This window comes from Castor canadensis, chromosome 1 (genome assembly GCF_047511655.1).
Source record: "Castor canadensis chromosome 1, mCasCan1.hap1v2, whole genome shotgun sequence".
Taxonomy (NCBI): Eukaryota; Metazoa; Chordata; class Mammalia; order Rodentia; family Castoridae; genus Castor; species Castor canadensis.
In genome coordinates, this window is record NC_133386.1 from 88,443,668 (window position 1) to 88,456,818 (window position 13,151).

At 36.3% G+C, this 13,151-nt stretch overlaps 1 long non-coding RNA gene across 2 annotated transcripts in view; it reads left to right on the forward strand.

Annotated features, from left to right (window-relative positions):
• LOC141424867 (uncharacterized) overlaps positions 1-13,151 on the forward strand; it is a 174,023-nt gene that overhangs the window by 158,807 nt on the left and 2,065 nt on the right. Inside the window, exon 3 of one of the 2 annotated variants that reach the window (XR_012449829.1) lies at positions 11,513-11,620. The exons of the other annotated variant lie outside the window; for it this stretch is intronic. This is a non-coding gene — a long non-coding RNA (uncharacterized lncRNA). The remainder of the gene's footprint in view (positions 1-11,512; positions 11,621-13,151) is intronic. 2 annotated transcript variants of the gene reach the window in all.

A 13,151-nucleotide genomic window follows, 5' to 3' on the forward strand; every position in this document is an offset into this window, starting at 1 on the left:
TACTGCCATACCTGGGGTCTTCGGAACAATGTTGACACTGTTGTCATCCACCCAGGTAGATGCAGCCTCTTTCCCGTCTCTTTATGTAATTTAGTGCTGAATTGAAGTCTTGTACAGGTGCATCTGATGGTGAAATTTAAATGAATTGTCATTACTTAAGCAACAAGAGAAGATGAAAAAAATAGTCCTTGGATTTTTATATTTGAAAGGAAGATTTACACATATTTACACATGTGGAGAGGTGTTCAGAAAATTTGGGCATGTGTAAAGGACAAATGCTCATTTCTTATTATCCTTTCATTCTCATCTGTCCTTTATCATATTTAACTGATGCCAACCATGTTTAACCTTAACTTTTCTCATTTCTTCTACCCTTATTTGTCTTTATTTGGGTTTCTTGCTCACTCTTCAGTAAGGCTCTTTTGGTTTAGAATACTCTCAGAGTACTGTTTTCCAGGCACCATTTAAAAAAATCCCCTTTAAGCTAGAGTACAGAGTCCTAATATGGTTGAAGTTTGCCTCGTCCCTTACTAAGGACTTACAAGTGCTCTTTCCCAGCCATAGAAAACTTGGATTCCTTTGAAGAAACAGGTGTAAACACCTAATCCAAGGCTAGAGAATATATAAATAGTGTTTGTCTCTCACAATTCTTTCTTTTCCACTAACATATTTCTGCAAGGCTGGATTTTTTGTATCTACTTCAGCAAAATAATACATCACAGCAGGCTGACTGCTGAAGCTCATATGAGAAGTCAGTTGCCTTCTGTTAAGCTAATTGTTAAGTAGTTTTGAAAAAGCAAATGACAACGCTACTCTTCTCACATTCATTTGTGTTTTGGAAATATTGTAATTTATGTATGTATTTATTATTTTAAACAAACACAGAGCTATACATTGTTTTATATAATATTAAATAATAATTACATTAACAAAAATTTACTAAAATGAGTATTTTTTAAACTTCTCAGTTTTATTTTCTAACACAATAAACATCAACAGATAGACAGATAGAATCCACATAAATAAAAACTTTTGGGGGTCTTCAATTTTTAAGAGCTAAAAGGGATCTTAAGACCAACATTTGAGAGCCTCTGACATAAAGTATATTTCTTTAGACTGACCAGGACACAAATCAAAGCACAGCTGAGGAGATAAACTAGGCCTTGCTATGACTATTACATTTTGGAGGCTCATCAATGATTAAAACCCAATTTCATTTTCATTGGTGACTCATGTGGTCTAATTTTTATCTAATTTATTAGTCTTCCAGAAGACAAAAATAATCTCAGAATACAAAAATAACCACTCAAGAAATTTCAGAAATCTCAAATTCCCCAGTTAATCTAATCTACCACTAAAAGTAGTCAGGGAAAAAGTTCCATTCCTTCACTGTAACTGTTTAATTTAAACAATTTTTTAAGTATGTGTAGCCTCATAATATTATTTGGGTTCCTACAAATTAGGTCACAAATCTAATTTAAAATCAAATCTAAAATCCATTACATATGTATAGCTCTAATTTACTTGAGATATTTCTTCTCTTGTTGAATGAACGTACCTTGCTGTTATTCTGGTTATTAATTAATACCTTTACAATTAAGTGCAATAATTCTTGACAGACTTTGAGAGCATTTTATCAATAAAAAGGCAGACAGCTGTGTAGTAAATTTTGGGAATACTCATTTATTCTTTCTTTACAAGCTTTGTTGCAGACTAGGTTCAATGCCCCTAAAGTATTTGCATGGATTGAAATGGCATATCAGTGTCACCAACTTTTCATCCTATGACATTACATACATAGACACAAGTAATGGTGAAGAAGGGAGTCTTACAATTTTAACACAGACAAAACTGATGAACAGGAGTGTGGAACAGGTCCAGCCTGGGAGGGTTGGTACCAGTGGAAGGCGGGTAGAGGTAGGGAGAGGGTGTGGGAGGGTGAATGTGGTGCAAATAGTGTGTACACATGTATGTAAGTGGAGAAATTATACCTGTTGAAACTATTCCAGTAATGGGGAGGGGGGGATAAAGGAGAATGCGGGAGAGTGGGAATTCAAGTATGATATGTTTGCTATATTGTAAGAGCTTTTGTAGATGACACAGTATACCCCCACCCAGCACAATAATAAAAAATTTAAAAAATTCTAACATGGTTAAGCAAATTGACCCACACAATACTATATCTAGTTTAGGCTGCAATCATGACTGAGTGCTGTTGTCAAGCAAGAGATAACATCTATTAGCTCCACTTACAGCTATGCACGCTCATGTTACTAAGTAGTCACAAATGGAATGTGAATTAAAGGCATGCTGGAAGGGTGACCCCGCTGATTTGAGCCTGAGTAGCTTTGTGTAGCTTGCAGTTACTACATGAGGAAGAAGAAAACTTCTGTTATCAGGTCACTGAATTTTGGTCTTCCTTTGTTATAGTAGCTTAGCCTTCACCGCATCTATGCAAGTCCAACGTAAAAATACAATTTTCATATAACATCTTCAGGCTGAAGAATATAACCAACTAAAATTACATTAAAAATTCTATAGCAAAAGGGTATTAGGAGGGTGAATATGGTAGAAATATTATATACACATGTATGAAAATGGAAAAATGAGACCTGTTGAAACTGTTCTAAGAATAGGGGGAGGGGAGGTAAAGGAGAATGATGGAAGGGGTGAATTTAAGTTAGATATATATTGTAAGCACTTTTGTAACTGTCACAATGTACCCCCAGTACAACAATAATAAGGTAATAAAAAATCCTAATCAATAGGCTTAATTATATTAATTTCATAATTTTAAATGTTTATCAACCAATAGAGCTTAACAATTAGAAATATTACCAATTATTATCTGAATGCATTATAAATTGCTTAAATTGAATTTAATTCTCTATGTCTGTCCTGTAGGGCTAACCTAATTCACCTTAATAAGAAAGCCTTGACTGAAATTTCCCCAAACCTTGGTATGCCAAAATGTACATCAAAATGGCCTTGCTTTTCAGCTCTTCACTGAATGATAAGGATTCTGCTAGTGGCTTCTTATTTCTTTGGAATAGCCTGGTTTGATGAATGTCAGTGTGCCTATAGAATAAGAGCCTTCAAGAAAATAGATTCATGGTAGGCCAGTCTTTTGTTTTTGAAAATACTCAAGGACAAGAAGGCAGAGTCCTTGGCAGGGAGGCCAGCATGTCAGCTGTGGTTAGGCTGGAGAGCCTCAACATTTTAATCAGTAAGATGTACTTGACACCCTCCTGCCTGACACTCCTATGGGTTCATTTACCAGTGCCGCTGCCAGCTTGTTAATTATGGCCTCTCTCATGGAAGCACATCAGAATTCAAGTGAGTGAGAATAATCTTATTAATCAGCAATATTGCATGTGCACTAATTTATTGCAAAACTAAAATATTTAAACTTTGCGTTTTTGGTTATTAATAGCTCTAAGTTATTTTTAAATATTTCCTAATAACTGAAGTAAGCATCATGTTGTTTAATTCTATAATGAGTTCTAGGCTAGCAGACTAGAGTTTTAAAAATAGATACAAAAACTCCTGTTAAATTCATTCTGAACATTAATATGATCAGGTATAAATAAAATAGTTATAACTATAGTTATAACTCATTATGAATGAAAACATAATACATTGTCATAATATACAAAGGAAAAAATTTTATGTGTATAATACAAATTTGTTTTTTGGCAGCAATGAGGTTTCAACTCAGGGCCTCATGCTTGCTAGGCAGGCTGTCTACCACCTGAGTCATGCCTCCAGCCCTTAAAATGGTCTTTTGTTTCAATCATAGAAGACTTGGTGCTTGGTAAGTTATGAAATATGAAGCGGGCTAGGGGTGTAGTTCAGTGGTAACACATTTGCTTAGCATATGGAAAGCCCAGAGTTTGATCTCAAGCACCTCAAAATTAAAATAGGATAAAATGTGAACCTTCATAAAATAGTACTATTGAGGAAATTCCAGTGTTGAATAGGGGGCTGTATTCAGTGAATGTTCAAATACTGAGTCTATAATGTTTATAAATTACTTCAGTTTTATGTGTTACCTGATTTTAAAATGTCATCCTTTTAAAATGGTAAATGAAAGGCTGATCAATGGGTACTAGGTTACAGTAACATAGGGGTAAGAAATTTTGGTGTTATATTTCACAGTAGGGTGACTATAGATAGCAGTGAGGTTCTGTACATCTGAAAAAGTGAGAAGAGAGGAAATTGTTTTCACCATGAAGAAATTATAGATGACTGAGGAGGAGATAATCTAGTTTAAATATACATATGCTGAAATGTCATGTGGTAGCCTACTGTTATGTATAATTTTAATGATTTTATGTGTCAGTTAAGATTTTTCAAAATGAGTTTGTGTCTACCTTCTAGAAATATAAGCTTATGAAGTACACTTACTTGGGAAAGGCTATTCCAGATCGGACTCTTGCTTCGTGATCCCCACAGCACCTGAAACTTTCTGCTTTCTAACACTTAACACAAGAGCCATAGGTTTTTTTTGTTTTTTTTTATATAATTTTTATTTTTTATTATTCATATGTGCATACAATGCTTGGGTCATTTCTCCCCCCTGCCCCCACCCCCTCCCTTACCACCCACTCCACCCACTTCTTTTCCCCCCCACCCCCTAGATACCTGGCAGAAACTATTTTGCTCTTATCTCCAATTTTGTTGAAGAGAGAGTATAAGCAATAGTAGGAAGGAAAAATGGTTTTTGCTGGTTGAGGTAAGGATAGCTATACAGGGAGTTGACTTGCATTAATTTCCTGTGCATGTGTGTTACCTTCTAAGTTAATTCTTCTTGAACTAATCTTTTCTCTAGTTCCTAGTCCCCTTCTCCTATTGGCCTCAGTTGCTTTTAAGGTATCTGCTTTAGTTTCTCTGCGTTAAGGGCAACAAATGCTAGCTAGTTTTTTAGGTGTCTTACCTATCTTCACCCTTCCCTTATGTGCTCTCGCTTTTATCATGTGCTCATAGTCGAATCCCATTGTTGTGTTTGCCCTTGATCTAATGTCCACATATGAGGGAGAACATACGATTTTTGGTCTTTTGGTCCAGGCTAACCTCACTCAGAATGATGGTCTCCAATTCCATCCATTTACTAGCGAATGATAACATTTCGTTTTTCTTCATGGCTGCATAAAATTCCATTGTGTACAGATACCACATTTTCTTGATCCATTCGTCAGTAGTGAGGCATCTTGGCTGTTTCCATAACTTGGCTATTGTGAATAGTGCTGGGTGTGAGGGGGCCTCTGGAGTAACCTGTGTCACAGTCTTTTGGGTATATTCCCAAGAGTGGTATTGCTGGATCAAATGGTAGATCAATGTTTAGCTTTTTAAGTAGCCTCCAAATTTTTTTCCAGAGTGGTTGTACTAGTTAAAGATATTCAGAAATATTAACACCTATAGTTGGTATTAATTAAACTATAATAGACTCAAACTTACTCTTTTTTGGTCTTTACTGATGATGTATGTATGGGCTGTTGGGAGTCATAATGGAAACAATCAGTCTTTCTCTTTTTTTTTACTGACTTTTCAGGAAAGCATAGGCTAAATATACAAAACCTAGCATTGGAAGATGGAAATTCAATCACACTGTCTTCCATAGTATGTAGCACTAAGTTGTCATCCATCCTAAATAAAAGAATACTATGACAATTTTGAGGATCTATAAGGCAGGAGTATTCACACTTATGTTCACTTCCATCTTTTCTTGGTTTTGTTACTCATTGCTTTTTCTGAAAATTGTCCATATTTTCAAGTTCATCTCTTTATCAGGTACTTGTAATTTACTTGTGGAAAATAGACACATTTACAAAACAACCAGATAGCAGCAAAAGGCAAAAATGAGAGTTGCAAACAATACTTCAAGCATTGGTAAATGACATTGGTTTGGCATAGCTGGAGAAGGCTTTAAAGAAGGAAAAACCTTTACAGTAGATTTTAAGGATGGGCAGAATTTGAAAAGGCATTGCATGTGGGGCTGGGGAAGGGATGAGCATGAGTATTTACTGGTATGGATGCTGTTGGGGTGTGAGAAGATGCTATGGGAATGCAGAGTTGAAGCTGTTTTGTGATAATCCTTGTACAGCTGCCTAAGCCACCTGGACCGACACTGGATGTTTTTTGCAGCAGAATGACAATGTGAAAGCAGTGTTTTAGGGAGAAAAATTTTGAGTGTATGATAATTACCTTAACTTTTTCCTATTCCAGTTGCATATGAAATGCATAGTGTTAGGAAATGGGGAGTGGGTTGTGAGACTTAATCCTTATTCAAGTAGTCTTGCTTTTAAGAGGAGGAAGGTGAATTTGGGGTCAAGTGCATAGGGAACTCAAGGCCAGAGAGTTCTGACTGAAGTTTAAAGGCACAGAGAGAGTAAGTCAGCTGGTTAGGAAGCTGAGCCGATCTATGAACTCTAACTTGTACTCCTACTTTGCAGGTTTGGTTTATGTTCTCACCTTCCTCCCACTGTCTTCCAAAGCATCTTAAAATTTACATGATCTTCCCAAGCAATTACTTAACCAGCCATATCATCAGCAAGGTCTCTATGCCCCCTATTTGCAATTTGCTATTTCCATCAGATAGGTTAAAACTTTTAAATACCAAAAAACTAAAGTTTTGAAATTTAACCAAAATAGCTGGAAGCTTGTTTCCCGAAAAAACAACAAAAAATGGTTTCTGCCTAAAAAGAAATAATAAAACAATATAGTGAAAATACTATAGAGTAAAAACAACATAGTGAATACACAATCTCATTTGATTTTCTGCATGACCCTCTGAGGCAGGTTGGGCAAATATTAGTGTTGCTGGGGGAAGCTGAAGTCCAAAGCAATGGCAGAGGAGTGGGACCAGACCCAGCTCTGTGTGCTGCAGTCTCTTCTACAAGTGGTGGATTAGCTATGTGTTGTGTTTGGCTGACAGTTTAACCTGTTCATATGTTTTCCTTCCTTTATCAGAAAACTGAGCCAATATTTGTTCCTTTGATTTCAAGAATTGCATAAAATATGAATATTATGTATTAAATTTAAATGTAATAACTTCCTGCAGACAGATCTAGCTAGTATAGCTATTTCCCAATCAAATAATTTTTGAAAGAGGGGCCCAGGGAGAGTGTCTTGAAGTAAGTAGCTTTTTTCAGAAAGTGAAATAGTTTTTTTTTTTTTCTGAGAACATGTCATGGAGTTAAAGACATCAGAAAGAATCTTCAGAATAAGGATAGCTATAATCACGAACAATTTGAAAGTGCAAAACCAATTTTAGAAATCATTTTTGCCTAAGATGTTTAAAAGACATAAATTTGTAGTGCAAGAACTTTTGCAAAGGTCTTGTCTGTGTGATATTACTTGGCTCAAGGAGAAAATACTTTAATCTCATGGCTGATCTCATATGTAACAGACAAAGAGGTTGTCTAAAATGGTGTCATTTTAAAGGTTTCTCCCACCCCTGATTAAGAATGCATACAGACATAAACCTGCACAGACATATAGACACTTAATTTCTGGCTACTTTGTTATTATTTATCTATCTGTCCATCCACCTATCTGTCTTTTTATCATCACATATATTTTGTACTTAGACTATCACAATTCATAAAGCTACTACTAGACAGTTGGCATTTCAGGCTTAAAGTTTATTTAAATATTTGTATGTAAATATAAGCATTCAAAACATTAATGGAGGTAGCTCTTTTATTTGTATGAGAATTGCAATAATCAGAGGGCAGTTAGATGGTGTAAAAGGAGCCATATTAGGAAGAAGATTGACAGAGATTTTTATGGAGCATTATTGTAGGGGTGTGTGTGGGTGTTTATGTGTGATTTTTGGGTGACTAAAGAGTAGTATGAAAGCATTGTGGAAGAAGAAAGCTAAGGAGTGTCCAGCAATGGGAAGAGTCAAATGGGAAGTTTAATATCTTCTTCTTCTTAAGGCCAGCTCTGTTTCTACTTTCTTCATTAGTTTATTATTAGTTCAATAGTGAACCTTTCCTTTTAAGCATTATCATTTGGGCCATCATTGAAAACCAATGCTCTCTGGCATAATCCTGTAATGAGTGACTAGACCCTTGATTAACTTCAATTCATCAGACATATGTATGTGTCTTCTTCTGTACTTAGGATCAATATGTAATAATTATAAATGGGATCTGTGTAGCCTGAGAACTTAGCTACCAGCACAATAAGTAGATATGATTTGATAGAAGAATATATAGAGAATGACATTAATTATTGGAAAACAGCCAAAATATCCTTGGCTGTCTATTCTCAGAAGGGCTTGAAAATTGAGGGAAGATGCTGCCACCTGAGAGAAAGATGATTTTGAGAGAAAGAAATTAAAAATTTCTCCTTCCTCTCCTGGAAGATTATAGCTGCTCTCAAGTGATCCATAGATTTTAGAATGTGTCTGCTGACCTTGATGAGTGCAAGCTCTATGGGAATTTTGTGAGAAATACATATATTTTTATTTCATATTTTTGGCTCCTTTAGCTGAAACCTAAAAGTACTTCTTGCTCTAATATTGCTCAGTTTCACCTTAGTATTACCTAAGCCCCATTTTAGCTCAGTTTTCTCTGAAGTTACACAGCCATTAGTCAATCAAAGTGCACTTGCTTTTCAGTTTCATACAGAGACACGTGGAACTAGAAGTCTTTCAACCTGAAAAATAATTTTCCTGAGGTGTTAACTTTACCCCAAATAGCAAGCAGGGATATAAACTGACCTGAGGAATCTGGTTTTGCTAAAGAGAACTTTTCTGTGGCCTCATAAAAAAACATACATTTGTGTACTGATTTACAGTTTCACAAAAGGATTGCCACATGTACTGTCACACTTCTTGCTAGTGTTCAAACTTTACCTGAGAGAATTATCTTCTGTGTTTTACAACTAAGAAAACTGAAGGTCAGAGAAGACATGTGCCTTGTGTTGCTTAGCTCAAAAGTGACAATGCTGGGATTTCCACTGGGTCTTCTTACTGGGTGTTCAGTGTCTCCTCTACTCACTCTATAGATAAAAAATTGTTGAGTTTTAATTAAGAATTGGGGTCAAGAAAGACCTTTGGAGGGAGCTATGCAGACAAAGTGTGTTTCTTCCATGCCCAGCTGGGTCATATGGAGAACTAATCTTACTAAGAAACAGCTGTGGACCTACCATTGCTGGACTCAAGCCTAAAGTGAGGAATGTGAGAATAGAGGCAGTGTGGTGAGGACTGAAACACTGAAGGTGCCCTGGAGAGCGTGAGAGAATTAGCACGTGCAGTGAGAGAAAATGGTCTCTGGGGTGATGGGTTAGTTCACTCACCTTTCTTTGTTTTAGTCTCATATCAGGCAGAAGATGGTGATCATTTTGGCTTTAGTGATTTTACTTATATTATCTAGTTTTTTTAAAAGTCTTAATCTGTTCAAAAAGGATTTAAATTTCAGTATGGTATCTGATACTAACTTTGATGGAACTAGCCAACATCATGTAGGATTATTATATATAATTAATTCTGGTGGATTTCTAGCTCATGGACATTGTTGATGTTAATTATCAATGATTTTTATCTCTAAATCATAGATTAAATTATAAAGTATTATTATTGGTCAAAGAAGCAATATTTGGTTAATTAATAAATAATTGCCCTTTTTGAGTAAAGAAGGACGATTGACAGTATGTTTAGTGAAATAAGCCCACATAGAAAGAGAAATACTACGTGATTTCACTTTTACATGGAGTGTAAAGGAGTTGAACTCCTGGAAGTAGAGTAAAATGTGACTACCAGGGGCTGGGATTTGGGTGAGGTTAGGGTGTGACTGGTCAAAGAAAACAGAATGGTTAGTTAGGCAGAAGAAGTTTAAGAGATCTATTGTACTACATGGAGACTATAGTCAATAATCATGTATTGCATTCTGGAAAATTGCAAATAGTCACCACAAAAATAGTAAGTATAAGAAATAACTCATTAGGTAATTAATTAGCTTGATCATTATTTCACAATGTTTGTATTCAAATACCAAAAATATCAAAATATAATGCACCCAACAGATATGTACACTCTTATTAGTAGATTAAAATAAGTAAGAAATAAAAAGGATTTGATTTTCATTGGAAAGCTAAGAAAAAAACATTCCATTGGCTACAAGTTTGAATTATTACCCTTCCAATGAGACAAAGCCAGAGAGCAAAGTTTTGTATTTCACTGAATGACAAGAGACCAGTCCTCTCACAGATAGAGAATAATTAATGTGGTGAAAGAAGATCTCTTATTGAAAAGTATCTCTTTTTCTCAAAAAGAAAAATGAGACTTACAGATGGTTTAGGTGGGAGTGTAATTTTATTTGAAATCAGCTGAGATGAAATACTTGATCGTAAATCGAAGGCCAAACAATATCTCAGTAGTAGTTTAGGATAAATGCTTCAAGTTCACTTAAAAGCAGAGACTGAATCAGGAAGTCAGAGGTTTTGTGTGTGTGTGTGTATGTGTGTGTGTGTGTGTGTGTGTGTGTGTATGTGTGTGATTGATAAACCACGTGGCATCTAAGTACAGATCAGTGAATGGGAGAAAGGAATTCAATGTCAGAATAAGGAGTCTAGATTTTATTTTGTGATAAGGAGTTGTTGAGGCTTCCTAAGTATGGCTTAGAAGATTCTGCTTTTGTATGTAAAACAGAAGGTAGAGGAAGGCAAAACAAAAACAGAACAAGAAAGAAGGGAGACAATTTGCAGATGACAGCAATGAGGATGAGCAATTATGAAGGCCTAAAGTAAGATAGAGTGAGATAGAGAGAGAAAGAAATGGATGCAATAGCTGTTATGAAGACAGAATGAATACTAATTACATGCTAGCATGACCTGTGTTATTGAACTTCCCCTGCCACTGCCTTCTTGACATTTCTTTTTAAATTTCTCAGAGAATCCTCAAAATCAGCCTGTCTTTGACTGAACTCATAATATGCACCCTGTGGTGGTCAGTCTCCAAGTCAGCCTCTAATGATCCCTACTTATTGGTGCTCACTCACTGCGTAGCCAGCTCCCTCCCATGTACCAGTGTTGTTCCATGTGACTAATGTCATATGACAGAAGCAATAGTGTGCCAACTCTGATTTTAGGTTAAAAAGTTCTGTAACTTCCATCTTGAATGCTCTCTCTTCCTTGCTATTTGTCTTTGACTACCTTGCACTGGGGCAGCAAGCTGGGTGCTGTGGAGAAGCTCTGTGGCTAGCGTCTGAAGCATCTAACATTAGCAAAAAGAAATGAAGACCTGACACCTGCCAGCAACTACACTAGAGAGCTTGGAAGGAGATTCTTCAGTCACAATAGAATTTTGAGACAATTGTAATCCTGGCTGCTAGCTTGGCAGCCTGATTAGCAAAAGGGCCCTTTGCTAAAACTACCCAACTAACTTGCTCCAGTATTCCTGACCTTCAATCTCTTAGATCATGAATGCTTATTATTTTAACATGTTGACATATGGAGTAATGCATAATAGAGAATTAATATAACCCTGATCCAGACCTCTTCTCAGATTCCTAGTCTCACTGAACTTGCACCACTTGCCCCTCACACAAGCTAAGATTCTAAGAGTCATCCAGGACACCACTTCTTCACTCTGAAAATCAACTTTGAAGTTCTGGTAAGCACCTGTTTTGTACAGGGGATTATTGTGGTACTAGGATACAATGAACAAAATAAAGAAGCATTGTTAAGAAATTTAAATTTTAGTGAGGGGACCAGAGAGTGAACAAGGAATAATTAGATTTGTCTGGTGTTGGTGATAAGCACTTAAGAGGAAGAAAGCAAGGTGAGATAAAAAGTGGTTCTGGTGGTGCTCATTTATGTAGAAGGGTCAGGGAAAGCTTGTATAGTAGTGTCATTTTAGAAGAAGCTGAAGGAATTCATGACACCTATGTGCATATCTCAGAGAAGAATGGTCCAGATAGTGGTATTGTTGATACAAAGACACTGTGGCAGGAGTGGGCTTGATGTAACTAGGTCATATGTGATATGGCTAGGTGGCCATATGGCTGGGGCATAGAGAGTGAGGAGTGTGGTACAGAATGATATTTGAAAGTAATCAGTGACCTTTATTCTATAGCAGTTGGGAAGCCATTGGAAAGTCCTGTGTTTTAGGTTTAGGTTCCAAAAGGATCACTATGGCTATGGGCTGAGAGCAGATTCTCAGGGGGAGGAATGGAAGTGGAAGAGACAGTAAAAAAAAATGGCGATCATGCAGACTAGAGGGGTAGAATTAGAAATGGTCTGACATGGTAAAATTTTAGATGTATTTTAAAGGTAGGACTGGATGTTGGTATGAGACAGTGAGAGATCAAAGACGTCTACAGGCAAGTTTGTGATGCTTCGGTGAACTTGAGGGAAAGTCTGTGTCAGTCTACTTTGGTCCTTTCATTTCGTACACCCCAATGCTGTCACCCCTCCATTCAGCCCATGGCCCCACTCCTTTCTTCCTTTAGGTAACTGTACTCTTGAATGGATTCTTCAGAACACATTAAAAAATGACTACTCTGGTACTAGTAGTCAGAAACTCTGATAATATTGATTTATGAGGTTATGCTGAGTTGACTCATATCCTGAGTTTTATCAGACACTTTCCAATATGTGGGTAAAGTCATTTTCATGCACAAATGATGAAAGTCATGGTGGTTAGTATGTACTGAACACTTTACATGGATTATTGATTGACTCCATACAGCACCCTATGAAGTAGGTACTGTTATTATGACAATTTTGCAGTCAGGAAACTAATGGCTTGAAAAGTTAAAGAAATAATTCCACATTCACATAATAGTGGTGGGGACAGAAATTTCTTACTGATTTCCAAAAGTCCCTATCTAGTTAAATTACATTCCAATGAAGTATTTTATTTACATTCCCACCAACAGTGTAAGAGGGTTCCTTTTTCCCCGCATCCTCACCAACACCTGTTGTTAGTGGTGTTGCTAATGATGGCTATTCTAAGAGGGGTGAGGTGCAATCTTAGTGTGGTTTTAATTTGCATTTCTTTTATTGCTAGAGATGGTGAGCATTTTTTCATGTGTTCTTTGGCCATTTGAATTTCTTCTTTTGAGAAAGTTCTGTTTAGTTCACTTGCCCAGTTTGTTATTGGTTCATTAATTTTGGCAGAATTTAGTTTTTTAAGTTCCCTA